This window comes from Crinia signifera, chromosome 4 (assembly GCF_055691185.1).
Source record: "Crinia signifera chromosome 4, ASM5569118v1, whole genome shotgun sequence".
Taxonomy (NCBI): Eukaryota; Metazoa; Chordata; class Amphibia; order Anura; family Myobatrachidae; genus Crinia; species Crinia signifera.
Genome location: NC_139220.1, coordinates 176,321,870 through 176,341,283, shown reverse-complemented (window position 1 = coordinate 176,341,283; position 19,414 = coordinate 176,321,870). Strand labels below are relative to the sequence as shown.

At 42.3% G+C, this 19,414-nt stretch overlaps 1 protein-coding gene across 1 annotated transcript in view; it reads right to left on the bottom strand.

Moving 5' to 3' along the window:
- Positions 1–17,402: 17,402 nt before the first annotated feature.
- The window catches only part of GNAI1 (G protein subunit alpha i1), a 77,615-nt gene continuing 75,603 nt past the window's right edge, over positions 17,403–19,414 (bottom strand). Inside the window, exon 9 of the mRNA XM_083183064.1 lies at positions 17,403–18,788. The gene's annotated coding sequence lies outside the window, so the exon portion shown is untranslated. The remainder of the gene's footprint in view (positions 18,789–19,414) is intronic.

The following is a 19,414-nucleotide window of genomic DNA, read 5'->3' as shown; positions in this document are numbered from 1 at the left end:
TCAGACCACGTTCGGGGGAGTATTCTAACCCCATGAAAGGATTCAAGAGTCCATTTATCTGAAAATGCTAAATCGATTCTTGAATAGGTTCCATGGGCATGTGAATAGAATGTGTAATCTTTTACCGTTGGATTTTTGACCCGCCAAATGTCAAATAGGTCATATTCTGCTAATAATTGACGAAAACTTTTAGAGCAATCACGGGGCCGACTGGAGGACCCTAACCGGGTACGTGTGCTGTCCATAGTGGGGTCAGGAATTAAATTAAAGTCTCCCAGAAGGAGCAAGGCCCCTTTAGTTCTTTGGTGAATTTTAGCACAGAGTCTTCTACAAAAGGCCAGTTGCTTAATGTTGGGGGCATAACAAGATACAATGGTCACCTCTCTGTTTTCAAGGGTGCCGGATAGTATTAGAAATCTTCCTTCTGGGTCAGAGTATTGGGACGAGAGGGAAAATGGGCAATGTTGGGAAATTAAAATAGCAACCCCGGCTCTCTTATCCGGACCATTAGCCGTAAAGCAATGCGGGTATCTTTTATCATGGAATAGTGGGGGAGCGGAAGCTGGGAAGTGGGTTTCTTGGACAGCTGCAATATGGACCTTGTGTTTGTGGAAGAAGTTGAGAGCTAGCCTCCTTTTATTAGGGGAGTTAAGTCCATTGGCATTGATGGAGATAACATTAACCATTATCAGGTGGTATGTGGACTGCTAGAGGAGGTAGAGACAGACGATCACCTAAATATATCAGTATACAGTGGCCGTTCTGGTGAGAGGGTAGGGGAACAGAAAAACAAACTGAGAAGTGACGAAGGGGGAGAAAAAAAGGGAAAGAACTATAAGGACCCCCCAACGGGGGTGAGGTTGGACGCCAAGCCATGGCGACTCGAAGAGACAGCAGGGGGTAGTGGCAAACAGAAATAGCGAACTACAGCACCTGGATCTTAATCTAACCTGAAAAAATTAACAGTAATAAAAATTAACAGTAATAAAACATTTAGACGTATGAAGCAACAGGGCATAGTCTCCCGAGGACCTCCGATATGAGGGCCCGGGAAGGCAAGCACCCATCGCGAGCACAACCTAATAATTAGGAGGAATATAACAATAATAACAACTAACAGAATTACCTCGACCTGTCATAGAGGAAGGTATCTGCAACAGTGTAAACAATTCAATACGGAAGATAATTCTCGCCAGACTGCTAAACTACTATTTTAAATCTCTATGGAAGAGCAAGTAGAATGTAAACATACATATCAATAATCTAAATTCCTGTGAATAGAAAACAAGCAGAATCTGGAGAATAAACGTAAAAAAAACAGTGTAAACTCTAGTAGTTAATGTTGATCAGACCCTGGCGCAGACCAGACCGGCTGAAGTCCACACCCAGGCTCTGGGGCTGAAGAGCCTGCAGAGTTTATAGTGGATAGGAAATGTTTTCCTTCCTCGACTGTTGACAACACAACTGTGGATCCTCCTCTATTGATTAGTAATTTTGTGGGAAATCCCCATCTGTAAAGGATATTTTCCTTTCGTAGGGCAGCCGTGACAGGGTAGAAAGAGCGTCTTTTAGCTAAGGTGGCTTGGGAAAGGTCCCCAAAGAGCTGGAGCGAACCCAGAATTCTGGAGGATTCTTCGGACGGTCTGGCAGCTTTAAGAATCGCTTCCTTCATGTGGAAAAAATGGATCCGCATAAGAACATCACGGGGAGCGTCCACCGGGGCACCTCTGGCCTTTGGAAGCCTGTAAATTCTATCAATCAACAGGTCAGCGGAAGAGCTACTAGGAAGAAGTTGTTGGAATATGTTAATGGCAAAGTCATTCAAGCTACTATTGGAAACCGTCTCTGGGATACCGCGGATCTTGACGTTATTCCGTCTAGATCTGTCTTCCAAGTCTGAAATTTTTTCCCGAAGGGCAACAACTTCAGCCTGCAGAGTGTCATGGGAAGATATTAGATCGTTATGAGAGGAGGCGAATTCACCCATTTTGGTCTCCATATGGTCGGTACGCTCACCGAGATCGTCAATTGATTTCTGACAATCTTGCAGGGTGGTTTTAAACTCCTCTGTAACATCTCTTTTGAATTGTGCCAAAAGGATTTTCATGGAGCCCACTGTAAGTGCTTGATTATCATCCAAAACGGCTACATTAGGGGCAGGAACATCCATCTGAGTTGGACCTGGCCTCGAGGAGCATGGGGTATTTTGATTGGACGCTTGTTCCCTTGTCTCGGCTCCTTTGTTGGGCCTAGCAGGTGAAGGCTTAAAGAAGGCCACTTGGGAGACTGGCTTGGGTGTTTTGCAGCATTTGGAAGGCATATTGGGGAGATCACCTTAGCAAAAAGCTCTATGTATGGATGGGATTTGTAAGATAGAGGAGGTGTTGTTTAATTAGACAGGAATTAGATCATGCTTCTTGGGTATCCAGGTGCTTATAGATCATTCTAGAGTGTAGTTTCACCTAGACATGGAGAATAGTTTAAGCTGAGCTATAGTCAGAAGCCACTAGGTGGAGCAGTAGGCTCAGTAATGCCTATTGTATTGCTAGCAATGTGGCAAGTGCTGCTGTGCAGCTTATAGAAGCAGATTTCTCTATTCTCCTGTATTAGATACAGTCTGGGGGTAACTCAGGTTTAACACCGCAGGGGCCAGCTATTATACTTTTGATGGTGCGGCAAGAACCCTCTAGGTATAGGCATGTGTGGGTATTTACTCACTGTTAGGTGGAAGTCCTAGAGATGCCAGCACTATGCAATCTGAGGTGCCAGGGGGTCCAGGCAGGCCAAACTGTGTATAGTGCAGGGCACTCAGCAGGTGCCACAACCAATATGGCCGCCGCTTCTTTACTGTGGGTACTGGCCCCAGAGAGGAGAACAGCACAGGTATCTCCCACCTCTCTGTATTCCGCACAGTGGTCTGGGGGAGTAGTGTGGCAGCTGGGGTCACTGCCCGCCGTCCTCTGGTGGCGTCCGTCACAAGGCCCGATTACCGGGCCCTTCAAGATGGCCGCCGCGTGTAGGGCTCAGCGAGGGGGACAGCTGCGTCCCGGCGTCTCCCGGAGCTCCTATGCCCCAGCCCCCAGCGGTCTTTATGTGCAGATGAGAGGGGGGTCGAGCGGGGAGCCTCCGGAGGTCCGGCGGTATCGGAGCACAGCCGAGCTCCGCCCCCCGGAGCACAGTCACCGGGCTTCCCCCACAATCGAGGCCGCAGGATGAGGAGAGGTGAGGGCCGCAACCCGCAGGGAGGGATTGTTCCCCCCCCCCCGGCTCCGCAGCGCGACTCACCAGCAGTCAGGGGGATCTCTTAGGGCTGAGGGCTGCGGGTGTTGACCTCTGGGGACCCCCGGGCAGTGATCGGCGTTGTTGGAAGCGGGGATAGCGCCGGAGCTCAGTAAGGTGCGTCTTACTCCATGTCCGTCCAGGCCACGCCCCCAGTAAATATTGTATATTGTACATTCATTACTCCAAGTCACGGAACATCGCATGAGCGGCACTGGACTCTGTAGTACCAAGCATTTTTTGGTGTGTGACATCATTAAAATGCATCTTGCCTACAAAGAGATGCAAATAGGATGAAGCAGGAGCTTATGCCAATTAAAATATGTGACATGACTATATTCTATGTGTGACTGTATCTGCATGATATGGGAGGATAAGAAAAATGAAGCCTTAATAGCTGCTTCTTCATCCCATTTGAATTCTTTGTGAATAAGATGCATTGTAAGAGGGAAAGGTCGCAGGGACAGGCACTACCAAGTCCTGTCATGTTATGGTGTTACTAGAAGTGGTGATTACGGTTTTTATTCTTTCAACTTTAAAATTCCGCTAACAGTTCTGTTTTTAATAATAACTTTGTTTTCTCTCAATTAAATGTGGTCTATATAAACTAGTCCAGGGGTGGCCAACCGGTCAGAGGTAAAGAGCCGAAAAATATCGGTAGTCAAGCTAAAGAGCCAACATCATGCGCGTGCCGAAGGCGCATGCGCCAAAAAAAAGGGGTGTAGTCTATTTTGACCCCTTGGGTGGGTGTGATACAAATATGCCTCCAATAGTGCCAGATACACATATGCCCCCCACGGTGCCAGGTATGCACCACACGGTACCGGGTATGCCCCCACAGTGCCAAAAAGCTGGTATGCCCCCACAGTGAAAATTTCCCAGCAGCAGCACTCACCATTGTTGCTGCTGCTGCCAGGCGAGGAGAGGACAGTCTCGTGTCCCCCTGCAGTCCTCCTGTCATGTCACCGATGGGAGGAGAGCACAGCACACCGCGCGTCTCCTTCCCCCTCACTTCCCTGTGACTGGGCCGCCCACCAATTGAAGCTCGCTGGCCGGCTCCTGATTGGCTGCTGGCCCACAAGCTCTGATTGGCGGACGGCCCAGTCACAAGGATGCACAGTAAGGGGTAGGAGAGATGCACGATCTCCTCCCCTCAGAAGGAGAAGGGATTCAGGGAACCGGCAGCAGGGGGGACTGGGACAGATGGTGGGCAGCAGTGGGAGCAGGAGCCACACTTTACAAGGGGGAGAGCCGCATGAGGCTCAAGAGCCACAGGTTGGCCACCACTGAACTAGTCCATCTCTAAACTAGCATTCTCTCTACACTACTTGAATAAGCAGCTAGTGTAGGTGCTATGAAACACTGCAACAGAAAGTAAGATGTAAATACTTTATTCTCCGCAATATTTATAGGTTTATCAGTTTTATGCCAATTTTTAGCTTGTACGGTTCTTAAATTCTTCTTTGAATTTATTTGTTTTCATACCAAATGTCGTCTTCTTGTCTGCAATACCATTAGTCATGTTTTGAAGTTTAGAATATGAATAAATTACAAGTTAAGTACACCTTTTGCAATATTTGCATAACAATCAGATATCTTAGGATGGAAACCAAGTAAAAAATTAGTTTACACAATTTTAAATCATAACATACTGGAAACAAATTTTGTGAACATTAAATCTTCAAAAGCAAGGGTGTCACAACCGCAGTCTGTGCTCAAAAGAAAACAAAAAAACTTGATAAGGGATCCTGTAGAGCAGGGGTCTTCAACCTTTAAGACAGCGTGGGCCACCTAAAAAAATCCAGTGAAGCCCGAGGGCCACTAAAATCGCCTACGGAATTTCGGACAGCCCCATAGAATCACAGCTCCCCTATAACGTCAGCACAGTCCTTCATAGATAGTTGGCACAGCCGCCCATACTCAGCACAGAACCCCACACACACACACACCCTAATAGTTATCAGCAGCCAATTTGGGTTCCAGTGCAAACAGTAAAATATGTGCCCCCCCCATATATAATTTGATATTGAATAAATTGCACACGCCGTAGGCGCGCTCCCAAAAACGGGAGTGACCTAATTATAAGGGGCGTGGTCTAATTATAATGGGAATGGTCGTTGTCCTCACACGCTTAAGTTGACTGAAGGCTGCACAATGTCATATAAACATGAAGGCCCACACAGTGAAATAGTATGCCTCACAGATCAAACCCAAACAATGAAAGGCTACTTAAATCAATATACACTGCTACACTGTTTATCCGTAATGCCCATTACACATTGCGCATCACACCATAGTGTCCATTAGACATTATGCCACATACCGTAATACCTGTTGTACATTATGTCATACACCATAATGCCCATTACACATTATGCCGCACCGTGATGACCATTACACATTAATCCACGCAAAATTATGCCCATTGCACATTATGCCCCACACTGATGCCCATTATGCCACAGACCATAATGCCAGCAGTACTCCTGCTTATACATATGATGCCCCAGCAGTGCCCCTCACCTAATGCCCCAGCAGTGCCCCTCACACACAATGCCCCAGCAGTGCCCCTCACACACAATGCCCCAGCAGTGCCCCTCACACACAATGCCCCAGCAGTGCCCCTCACACACAATGCCCCAGCAGTGCCCCTCACACACAATGCCCCAGCAGTGCCCCTCACACACAATTCCCCAGCAGTGCCCCTCACACAATGTTCCAGCAGTGCCCCTCACACAATGCTCCAGCAGTGCCCCTCACACAATGCCCCAGCAGTGCCCCTCACACACAATGCCCCAGCAGTGCCCCTCACACACAATGCCCCAGCAGTGCCCCTCACACACAATGCCCCAGCAGTGCCCCTCACACACAATGCCCCCAGTAATGCCCCCAGTAATGCCTGCAGCTTTGCCAGGTCCCCTGCTCCCGCCAGATGTACCTCCTCATTCTGCAGCTTTGACGGGTCACCTGCTTCCACCATCCATGCCTCCTCCTGCAGTTTTGCCGGGTCTCCACCGCCAGCTGTGCCTCCTCCTCCTGCAGTTCCAGTGCCGGGTCCCCTGCTCCCGCCAGCTTCGTCGGGTCCCAACTCCCCAGCTCGTGACCAGACGTGCCTCCTCCTCCCTCAGCCGCGCTGGATCCACTCCTCTGCCCTGCCTGCAGCCAATAGAAATCGGGTAGGCGGAACCTAAGGGGACTCCCTCGGCAGCATTTTCTTTTACTTAAAAAAAAAAAAATCCTATGCATGGTGGGCCGGCAGGCAGGGGGCCACTGAGATCAGCTTCGCGGGCCACTCGTGGCCCGCGGGCCATGGGTTGAAGACCCCTGCTGTAGAGCATAGATTCTTGTGACTGATTAAATAAAATGGTCTTTTTTCCATGCAACATAGCTTCACAGCAAAACAGTAATACAGTATGGCAAGTCAGAGTAAGCACCATCCAGTATACAGTGGGGCACAGAATGTGCACAACCCTTCTATCTCTTCCCCTGAATAACACACGAAGAAAAGTTTATTATATCCATTGGTTTCAATTGAGGATCACACACTGAATTGAAACCCCCCCCCCCCCAAAAAAAAAAAACCCCTGCTTTCTCTTTTTCATCATCATATTCATTTCATACTTATAGAAAATCTGTCATTGATTAACCAATAAATACGCATACCTCCAGCTTCATTATTTCACTCCACCCACAATATGCTGCAGTTCCTATTACACCAGCACAGGCCTCTTTTCTCCAAGACCATGACATTTTAAAAAAGAAAAAACATTTGCGATTTATTTTCACTGCATGAAAAAGGTTTTGCTGGCCCCTTTCTTTAGTTTTCATTTATTTTTTTATAAATTCTCTCAAATTTTTCCAAAAGAAAATAAGATGTAAGCATATATAAACATAGCAAATCAGAGAACACAGATCAGATATTTCACATGTTGTCTAATCACAAATATCACCTTAAAATAATTTAGACTCAATAAAGAGAAAAAATAAGGAGAAATAGAAAAGAGGCGCAGCAACAGGAAAAGATATGGGAAGAGAAAGAAGGATGGGGTGGTGGACGGATGGACCGGGTTGATTCCGCAAAAAATAAAGATAAATAAAATACAGTATAGCAGCATACCTACCAACATAAGGGACACAATGCTCTGCTCCTGGACTTTTGTATAACTTAAGGTTTACCATCAACTGTGTTGAAACACCTTTCTGAGCAATTAACCTGTTTAAAAGAGGTGGGGCAATCATAAATTAAGAGGGATGTCCAGAAACAGCATTGTGTCCCTCCTGGAGAGGGTCAAGTTGGGAGATATATAGCAATGTGAAGAGCTGAACGAAAGGGGGAAATAGTGATTGTAGTTCTGGGCTCAGTGCTGCCTTAAGATTGGTTGGTACCTAAATAGATCTCTCCAGAACATATGTCTAGATCAGTGGTTCCCAACCCTGGTCCTCAAGTACCCCCAACAATGCACGTTTTCCAGGTCACCCAGCAGGTGCACTCATTATACAGGCACATTGGAAAAGATCCACAGATCGAGCTAATTATAGCACTTGTGATTCTGTGTGAAGACCTGCAAAACATGCACTGTTGGGGGTACTTGAGGACCAGGGTTGGGAACCACTGGTCTAGATAAAGGTCCAGTGGACTGAAACGTATCAGCAGATCCAGCATGTGAGCAGCCATATTTTTTTTATCCAGACACTGGTCGTATGTATGAATTTACCTCTTTATTTGGACTTATTTTATATTATTTTTGGGGATTTTTGTAAATATTTTTATTTCTCATATGGACTCTGTATGAAGCCCTTTTTTGTACACTTTGGGACCCCCATTCCTTGCATGGAAAAGGGAACCATTTTTTATTATTAAAATACAAATTTTGGACCAATGGTGCCTCAGGAATTCTTTGAAGGAAACAGGTGTTGCAGTTATAAAGAAACCATGATATGCTTGTATACAGCTCGACATAGTGAGTAATGGTACGCATTATCGGATATTGTATACCTTTTAAGAACCACTTTTTGAGGCCTCTAAGTGGGGTGTGCTGTAAAATATTCAATAAATATCAAACCGATGGATAACAAGTGAAGTGCGCAGTCTACATACTGTGTCCGTAAACTTACAACTTTTATTCCTAACTACGGGTGAACAAAAGTGTAGCGCCACGTAGCGAACCTTATTTGTGTATCACACATGCTAAACCGATAACCTGATGGCGGTATCCTTTCGCTGTACTTAGTTATAAGTAAATACACCAGGTATAATTTCCTTTAAACCCTTCCGCTTATTGCGAATAAGACACAAGACTTGGTATAAATTCCGGAATAAGGGTACAAAGTCCTTAACCGTATATATTTTCAGACCCTAACGGACAAAAGGGGGTAACAGAAATAAGAAGGAAATAACAGATATTGTTTGTATTGTAAGGTGATTTGTATACTCTATTTCTGTCTTTCCCCTTTTCATTAACCCCTTCCCGCCGCAGCCTGTTTTTGCCTTCCTGACATAGCCCTTTTTTTCAAATCTGACATGTATCACTTAAGTGGGGATAACTTTTTTTTGCTTTTACTTATCCCAGTGATTTTGAGATTGTTTTCTCTTGACACATTGTACTTCAAGTTAGTGGTAAATTTGGGTCGATACAGTCTGTGTTTATTTGTGAAAAATACCAAAATGTCGTAAAAAATGGAAAACTTAGCAATTTTCAAAATGTTAAATTTTCTGCTTGTGAGACAAATAATCATACCACTCAAAATAGTTAATAACTAACAAAGACCATATGTCTACTTTATGTTGCCATCATTATTTCAACCTCTTTTTAATTTTTTTGGACACTAGGAGGCTTAAAATATGAATAGCAAATTCTCAAATTTTCAAGAAAATTTCAAACACTGATTTTTTTAGGGACCAGTTCAGTTCTGATGTGACTTTGAGGGACTTGTATGTGAGACACCCCCATAAATTATGCCATTTCAAAAACTGCACCCCTCACAGTATTCAAAACAGCATTTTGGAAGTTTGTTAACCCTTTAGGTGTTTCACAGGAATTAAAACAAAGTGTAGGTGAAATTTCAAAATTTCATTTTTTTTGCAGATTTTCAATTTTAATACATTTTTCTAAGGAACACAGTAGATTTTACTAAAGAAATGTGACTAAAAATTGATTCCCCCAATTCTTTTGTTTTCATAAATATCCTATATGTGGCCCTAGTGTGCACGTTGACCAAACCACAGGCTTCATAATAGAAGGAGCACCTACTTGATTTTGGAGCCTCCTTTTTATGAGATTATTTTTTAGGCACCATGTAGGTTTCTAGGCACCATAAGATGCTAAAAGTTAGGAACCCCCCCCACAAGTGACCCCATTTTGCAGACTACACCCCTCAGGGAATTCAACTAGGGGTATAGTGTACATTTCAAACCCCCAGGGGTTTCACCAATTGTGGTACAACTGGGCAGTGAAAATGAAAAATTAAATTTTTTACACAAAAATGCAGTTCTGGCTCAAAATTTTTCATTTTCACAAGGAATGAAGGAGACAAAGCACCCCAAAATCTGTGCCCCAATTTCTCCCGAGTACGGCAATGCCTCACATGTGACCAAAAAATACCATTTGGGTGCATGGCAGGACTCAGAAGGGAAGGAGTGATATTTGGATTTTGCAGCACAGATTCTGGTGGAATGTTGGTGGGTGCTATGTCGCATTAGCAAGACCCCCGAAGCACCAATACAGTGAACCCCCCCCAAGTGACCCCATTTTGCAAACTAAACCCCTCAGGGAATTCAACTAGGGGTATAGTGTACATTTCAAACCCCCAGGGGTTTCACCAATTGTGGTACAACTGGGCAGTGAAAATGAAAAATTAAATTTTTTACACAAAAATGCAGTTCTGGCTCAAAATTTTTCATTTTCACAAGGAATGAAGGAGACAAAGCACCCCAAAATCTGTGCCCCAATTTCTCCCGAGTACGGCAATGCCTCATGTGTGACAAAAAAATGGCAGGACTCAGAAGGGAAGGAGTGATATTTGGATTTTGCAGCACAGATTCTGGTGGAATGTTGGTGGGTGCTATGTCGCATTAGCAAGACCCCCAAAGCACAAATACAGTGGAACCCCCCCACAAGTGACCCCATTTTGCAAACTACACCCCTCAGGGAATTCATCTAGGGGTATAGTGTACATTTCAAACCCCCAGGGGTTTCACCAATTTTGATACAACTGGGCTGTGCAAATGAAAAATTACATTTTTTTACACAAAAATGCAGTTCTGGCTCAAAATTTTTCATTTTCATAAGGTATGAAGGAGAAAAAGCACCCCAAAATCTGTGCCCCAATTTCTCCCGAGTACGGCAATGCCTCATGTGTGACCAAAAAATGGCAGGACTCAGAAGGGAAGGAGTGATTTTTGGATTTTGCAGCTCAGATTCTGGTGGAATGAATGGTGGGTGCTATGTGGCATTAGCAAGACCCCCGAAGCACGGTGAAATGATGAACCTAATAATACATATTTATACACGGCCAGCTTCTTGTACCAGATTTTTGTTTTCCGCAGGGCACTGTACGGCTTCAGTACCTGATCTGAAAGATCCACTCCGCCCATGTACTTATTGTAATCTAGGATACAATTAGGTTTTGAGGTGTGGGTACTGGTACCTCGTACAGGGACGGAGGTGGTACTGTCTCCATGAATTGTTGTCAGTATAAGGACATCCCTCTTGTCCTTATATTTGAACAACAACATATTTTCGGTGGATTGTGCCCTGCTTTCACACCTTCTCAGTACTTGGGCAATGTGCGTTTTTGGGAGGCCTCTTTGGTTCTTGCGCACAGTACCGCAAGCTGCTGTACCTCTTGAACCAAGGGCCTTAAACAGGGGGATGCTAGTGTAAAAGTTATTCACATAGAGGTGATAACCTTTACCCAGGAAGGGGTGCACTAAATCCCAGACAATTTTTCCACTAACACCTACGAGGGAGGGGGGTCATTCTGGCGGTTCAATTCTTGAATCCTTCCCTTCATATACCCTAAACCTGTGGGTGTACCCTGAGGTGCTTTCACACAGTTTATACATTTTTATGCCATACCTTGCCCTCTTACTGGGAAGGTACTGGCGGAATTTAACCCTTCCTTTAAAATGTATAAGGGACTCGTCGATACAAATATATTTTTCAGGGATGTACATCTCTGCAAATTTGGCACTGAAATGATCAATGACCGGCCTGACTTTGAATAGCCGGTCAAAGGTGGGATCATCTCTGGGTGGGCACTGTGCATTATCAGTGTAATGTAAAAATTTAAGGATTGTCTCAAAACGAGTCCGAGCCATGGCCATACGGTAAAGTGGGGTGCTGTACAGAACATCTGTACTCCAATATTGCCTAATTTCTGGCTTTCTTACTATGCCCATATGTAACACCAGACCCCAAAACGTCATCATCTCTACTGCATCTACAGGGGTCCACCTAGCAAATGATGACGTGGGGTTTTGAGCAATAAACTGCTGGGCATATAAATTACTTTGGTCCACCATTAAATTTATAAAATCATCAGAGAAAAATAATTTGAAAAAGTCAATTTCTCTGAGACCTGTTGAATCAAATTGGATTCCTGGGATGGCCAAAAACTCAGGAACCTGGGGCTCAAAATTGTCTGGTGGTGGGGTCCATACGGGATCAATCATTTGGGGGGGGGGGGGGGGTCTCAGCTGCTCTACGGGGGCGTCTTTGAGGGGGTCCCTCATCACTAGAGGAGGAAGATGAGGTTAAGACGAATCCTTCAAATTCCCCGCTTGCATCACTGGCTGTGTCAGAGTCAGAGGCAAGCATGGCATATGCCTCCTCCGCTGAATACATTCTTCTGGATGACTGGGATGACATTTGGGATGCAATTTTTTTTTTGTGTTTCTGTAAGTGTAATGTTTCAACACGTGTATAGTGTAGGGGGGGGTACAAACTTTATTTCAACACGGGGGGTATGTAGTGTGTAGTGTGTATGTAGTGCAGAAAAAAAAATACTTTATACAGGAATTTGATCCCAATAATAAAAAAAAAAAATTATATCAACCCTGTGCCAAAAATGCTTTTCAGTGATGTACGTCACTGATCAGCGCTCAGCGGCCACAGGACACCCACAAAAGCAACGTGGGTGTAAAAACAATTTAAAAAAAATAAACCACAGAACTCTCCAAAAAAAAAAAAAAATTTAAAAAAACTGCAGAAAAAAAATTATATCAACCCTGTGCCAAAAATGCTGTTCAGTGATGTACGTCACTGATCAGCGGCCACAGGACACCCACAAAAGCAACGTGGGTGTAAAAACAAAACCCCACTGCACTCTCCAAAAAAAAAAAACTGCAGATCAGTGATGCAGTGATGCAACACTGATAAGCAGTGAGGGGCAGCAGGCACACAACTGTGGGTGCAACCTGACAGGGTATATATATAAAAAAAAAAAAACTGCACCCCCAAAAAGTTGCTGATCAGTTAATTTATACTGATCAGCACAAAAGGGGGGGCAGCAGTCAGTTGCACAGGCAGCACAACCTTTGGTGCAACTGACAGGTATATATATATAAAAAAAAAAAACCTGCACCCCCAAAAAGTTGCTGATCAGCACAGATATACTGATCAGCACAAAAGGGGGGGCAGCAGACACAAAATATATCACTATCTCTCACTCTATGACACTGCAGCAGCAGCACACAGAAAGTCACAAGATCCAGGAAGCATCCAGCTGCTGGCAGCACGCTACCAGCGGTGATCAGGTAAGTATCAGGTCAGTATATCACGACAGATTGGCACGGTGACCGCTCTGAACGCAATTCCAGACCGGAATGGCATCTGCAGCGCAGTCACCGTTAGTTTAAATCACGCGCCATGGCTGTGATTGGTCCGTCGGTCCGACGGACCAATCACAGCCTTGGGGGCAGGTGGGGTGAGGTGTGGTCATCACCGGTGACCCCCTCACGCCCCCTCACACCCGGCGGTGATTGATCCCTGTGTTACCGAGCCTCTGATTCGCCGGTAACACAGGAAAACGCTGCGATTGGCTGTTCACATTGAACAGCCAATCGCAGCGATCGCCGACGGGGGGGGAGGCATCGCCGCCCCCCCGGGCATGCTGGGACATGTCTGCTGTCAGGGACAGCAGACATCGTCCCTCTGTCAACGCGTCCCTAGACGCGGTGACAGTTTAAAGTCATGACGTATATATACACGTCATGTGTCGGGAAGTACATCCCGGCCATGACGTATATATATACGTCAAATGTCAGGAAGGGGTTAAATACAAATCAGCCACAGTACAACTGCAAATACAAAGAAAAAGAACAGTTACAGTCTCTCAACACGCGGGCGCTACTCAGTCCGAGTAGCTGTATTCTATCCAGAGCACAGTCCAATATAGAAGATACGAAGAGAAAGTCCTTATGCTGTGCGCAACATTATATAGGGTCCAGACAATAGGATACAGTAAAGTTCTCCATTGGCCAAGAGGTCAGGTTTTGCTTCTCCTTGATTGGTACAGTAGAATGCACAGCTGTCTTTGTCCAAAGGCTTCGTCATAGGTCTAGGGGTCATGCTGTGCGACCTGTTTCAACTGGATATTTCAGTTATACCATCCTCATGGCAATGTAAAACAATAGCTATGTATTTGGTACATAACTCTTAACTGGTAAATGTTGCACACTTAAAACAAGTACAGGAGCGCTGCGATTGAGTGGCGGAGTACAAAGATACTAAATATGTCTTGGGGAGATCGTGTGTTATTATTCCTATGTGAAGTGATTTTAAAGCATATAACTATATTTTATTATTTGTGAGTGTGGAGTATGAGTTTGTGTGTATTAATATGGCTGCACACAGGGTTCGCACAATTGTTCCAACTTGTTTCTATACTCTATTTATGTAACTATGCAAACCAAAATGGCGGCCATATCATGCTAGTGTGGTGTATATGCAACTCGACTTCAACAATGCCAGTTTTATTTCCACATGGTATTGAAGCAAAAAGAAACCGCTATAGTTGTTGATCACATTGTTTTCCGTAAGTGGGATACGCTACCCAACTTATCCCTTTTGTATTGAAAATATACCTTTATATGCTTAATGTTCCCCACATTGAGGTGAGCAAGGTACGCTAGAAGTGACACACTAACTGATACAAAGAAACCTTTATATGTTTATCAACCTTTATATGTGTACAAGTATATCAAGGGCCAATATAAGGAACTGTCACACACCCTATTTTCTACTAGAACGGAATCTAGGACTTCAGCTAGTAGAAAGAATTTCTTTACGGTCAGAACAGTCAAACTCTGGAACTCTCTTCCCAGAGAGGTGGTAACGTCTGGCTCATTAAATGCGTTCAAGGCAAAGTTGGACAAACATTTACTGGAGAAAAACATCCATGGGTACAAATAAGAAATATAATTTGTCTGTAAAATACCAGAACCTACCAAATCAGCAATGGATATCTATACCAGGTTGAACTAGATGGACGCAAGTCTTTTTTCAGCCTTACCTACTATGTAACTATGTAATATGTAACATTGAATCCTCATTTAATGTGAGTGGGGTATGTCGTTCTAGATTTTCATCTGTAACACATCACCGTACATTTTCTTGTCCCTCCTATAAGAGGTGGAAACGCACAGGAATATTCAAGCATTCAGAAATCTCAAATCACTATTTTCATTAAAAATGAGGACACTGAATTATCCTACACATTTGTTTTATTTGTATTTTTCCACATATCTGTTGAGCATCGATCACCCATCACATATTGGAGTCATCACAGGACCACTCACCTCAGACTCTAGGACATCACAAGATCTTGTGTGATTACCAGTATTGGGATAATTCAGAGACACTTACAGTACAAAATAACTATTCACCATTTGTTTCAAGAGATGGAACAAATTCATTTTTTCTTTTTTTGATGTTTTAGGCTTTAGAAGTGTGCATACTATTTACAATTTTTGTGCCACTTGACAACATTGATTCCAATGTGAGGAGTTGTCTAACTGTGGTTATAGAAAACCAGAGCATAAATCAGATTTAAATAAGTCAGTCTATGATTTAAGGTTGAGCATAGTGAAACATTTTTGCAAAGTTTTAAATTCGAACCACATTTTAGTGAAGATCGCATGCTGATCTACTACAAAAGTTATGTTATCCATAGACATGCTGAAGTCCAGTTGGGGGCGAATGCGATTGCAAAAGAACAGGTATCACTGCATTATTGATATGCTTAAAATTAGATTTTTTTTATAAAGTGCTACTGGAATAGTGGAGTAAGACAGTAGCCAACACACTGAGCCAGTGGGAATAGAAGGATCAACAATTCTTTAGCAAGAGCACCAATCTGTTGCCAGAAGAAAGTAATGAATGGGCATTATCACCAAATATGATTCCCTTTCCTTATTTCATTTCCAGCAGAGCGGGTACACTGAAGCAATGTACTTATGCAGGACATCAGAGCACCTGTACCATCTCATTAGGACCTTATATTGCTTCTCCTGCACCTCAACTCAAGAACAGACGCATAATTTGGATCACCCTTTTCCACACCACTTTATCATAGTTCATGTGTGTGAGTCCGCATCCTATGATGGAGGAAAAAATAAGGCTCAGACTTAAATAAATCTTGTATGATAATTTTGTAAATGAAAGAGATCCAGGGGGATGGTGGTGTTTTTTGAGTGCACATATCTTCTATATTGGACTGTGCATGCGGTTTCGAAAGCTGTGAGGTTCTTTTTAAAGAAAAAATGTAACCTTTAAAAAATATATATATAAAAATAAAAATTAGTGACATTTACTGTAATTGACTTAGTTTGGGGAGATGCTAACCTTCATTGTTTTTTTAATTCTCTTGGTTGCCAATTTTACCTATTTTTGAACATCTGGGAATTGCAAAAAAAAAAAAAAACACAATAAATGGAATAGTGAAGCTATTTCAAGAAAGTATACAACACTGAGTACATTAATCTGCTAATATTAGACATAGAAACTAACATGTTCAGAATTTTGTAGGATTGTAGTTGGGTCTGAATGATCAGCTACAAAAGGACCACTGCTTACTTTGAATATTTATAGAAAAGTAGTTTACAGTCAAGCATTTATTATAAGTAAAAATGTGAACTAGCGAAATGTCCAAGTCATATCTGAAATTTTAAAGCTGGAACACACCTAAATATTTGATTGTCATATGCTCCCACACATTACAAGATGTTTATTCCCACCAGACAGATTGGACAGAAATATTTAGAGTTGTACCAAGCATAAAGCTGCCCACACACGATAAGATATTTTAAATAAGGCCTTTTTTTGACCAATTGTTTAAAAACTTTCCGTGTGTGTGGGCATGATAACTAGGCAATACAACCCACTGGTCAGTAATCTAGCTCGCTGATGCCTTTAACATGCCAAAAGATGAACGATCTGTCCTGCAGAACTTGGCGAACATTGTTCGAGTGAAGTCATGAACAACGATGTGGCAAATGATGTGTATATGATTTACAGTTGTTAAACTACCCATCTAATCCTCTGAGAGTTTACTGAATAGTTGTGTGTGTGTGTGTGTGTGTGTGTGTGTGTGCGCGCATGATATTTGGCCAGGAGTGTCCTTGATTTCAAGGTAAAATAGAGAAAATGGTCACGAGATTGGCTTGTTCATAATATCTAACCATCTGTGGGCACTTTCAGTTAAACATCTTTGTCAGTGTGATTGCTTAAGTCTTATGAAAATTAACTAACAAATCAGGAAGTTGAAAAGCAGTGAAAAAAATACAAATTAACAAATACAATGAACAAACTAGTTTATGGAACCTAAGCAAACATTTACCAGAAGATATTTAAAATCTGAAAAATTTCAAGGTTTATTAGGATTCATTAGTAACACAGTTTTACAAGAAAAAAGTCAATTTACCCATTAAGTCAACCAACTTGTGTACTCTATTATATTACATTGTGAAAAGGACAATACTGTTTGCATTTTATCAGTATATTTTTACAGGTATATATCATGTTGTCTAGCATGTACTTAATTTAAAATAAATCAAAAAAATCAAAAAGGCACAGATAATTCTGTTGTAATCTCCGTAATTAAATCACCATGAATTCATTCCATATAGTGAAATACAAAAACTTTAATGAAGAAGGTAACAAGTACAATTAATTTATACATGTTATGGACAACACAAGTTAATTGTAAATGTCAAGGTAAATATCATGAAGCAACACAACTTTCATGGATTAGTTTAAAAGTGAAGCAATTGGTCAACTCAGTGAGGTAAGGATGACAAACCATAGAAAAAAAAAGATTTTCTATAGGGCATCTTCTTAAAAAAAAAAAAAAAAAAATACTAAGGTGTAGGGCTTTAACTGCCTCTTCACAAAAATCTCACAAAATTAGGGAATATTTTAGTCTTTTTCAAGGGCGCTATAACATTACCATCCGAAAATATAACCAGGATAATGGAATGATATCAATGTAAGACAGAAAGTAACTGTGAGGCAATTACAAAGACAGCATCACAAAGCCACACATTTAAACGGAATATCATGGAAAGTCGTCTGGCTACACATTTCAATGGAAAGGCTGAGGTGTACTCAAATGTTGCATGTGTGGAATTTAATCAATGCCAGACTGATTCATCTATACAAAGTACTGCCATGGTCAGCATGCCAAGTGCAGGATTGTTCCAACAAGAATAAGGTAATCCATATCAAAATGTTTGTTTGCATTTCAATAGCCCACAAAAATGGTCTGGACAAACAACTGGAAAAAAATCTATTTACAAATAAAAGATTAGTTGAATTTTTAAAATGTATAAAAAATGCAGTTTTGGCACCACCTGTAAGGCAATGCGCAATATAACTATTACACAATAAAAATGCACAGTGAAGGCGTAGGCCAACAGGATGATTCTGTGTTACATGCACAGGTTTGTGCAGCTGCAAGGTGTCCAGATTCCATTGGGCTTAATATTATAGAGCAAATATAATACATAAATATTATATATATATATATATATATATATATATATATATATATATATATATATATATATATATATATGTTATTTTTTTTATTATTTTTTTACAGGCTTGCAAGGAGACTTCACAGAATACAGAGTAAGGCAGCATGCATGTTTAAGAGGGAAGAAATTAAAAATGTACATTACTTCTTTAAATAACCTAGACAGGTGAGAAAAAAAAAAGTCCTCAATTAGCATTTCATAAAAGAGGATTATTTTTTTTTTTAGAACTCAAATTATTATTAAAATATTCTGTTCAATGTCTGTACAAATAACATTCCTACAATTACAGTATACATACAATCAAGATACCTTCTCCATTGTGTGGCCTAGAAGCAGTTACTTTTGAAAATTTACAAGACATGAACATAAATAAAGCTAATAAAACTGGCAAGTACAGTACTGGTCCGCCGTTCAAGAGTCTCAAATCACTCCAAATGCCATCAGGCTATAACAGGCTGAAGTCAAATGCAATCTATAAAAGAAAAAGTGCAATTATTAGTGTTCGTAAACCAATTCATTCGTTATGTATTCATGTTCACAAGAAGTAGTCTAACGAAGTGCAAAGTTTAAAGCAGAGTACACATTATACGTTAATTTGGCAATAGTGATTGCAACAATGGTACAGTGTGCACAACCATTGATGTTGAACTGTGGGGTTGCATCTTCCCATCTGATGTACTGCATGAGGATGAAGAGACATACAATGTTGTGTACAATCATTAATATGGTGTCATTTTGTGGTACACTGCACAGCGTGTATGTGGGAATTTTGTACCATTAATCCTATAGACCCTTTGCAAGAACGCTGTGAAAATAGGAATTTGGTACTCACCGTTAATTCCCTTTCTCCGAATCCGTAGGGGACACTGAAGTCTACGCTGGGGAATAGAGTGGTGTATCGGAGGAGTCGGCACTTTAAGAAACTTGAACTGTGGTATGGCTCCTCCCCCTCTATTCCCCCCTCAGACCTCAGTCTTAGTTGACCGTGCCCGAGAGGAGAAAAGAGACCAGGGAATCCCCAATAGAGAGAACATTAACAAAAAAGAACAACCATACTAGTCAGTAGGCTATCAACAACACCCAGACGCATGCATAACC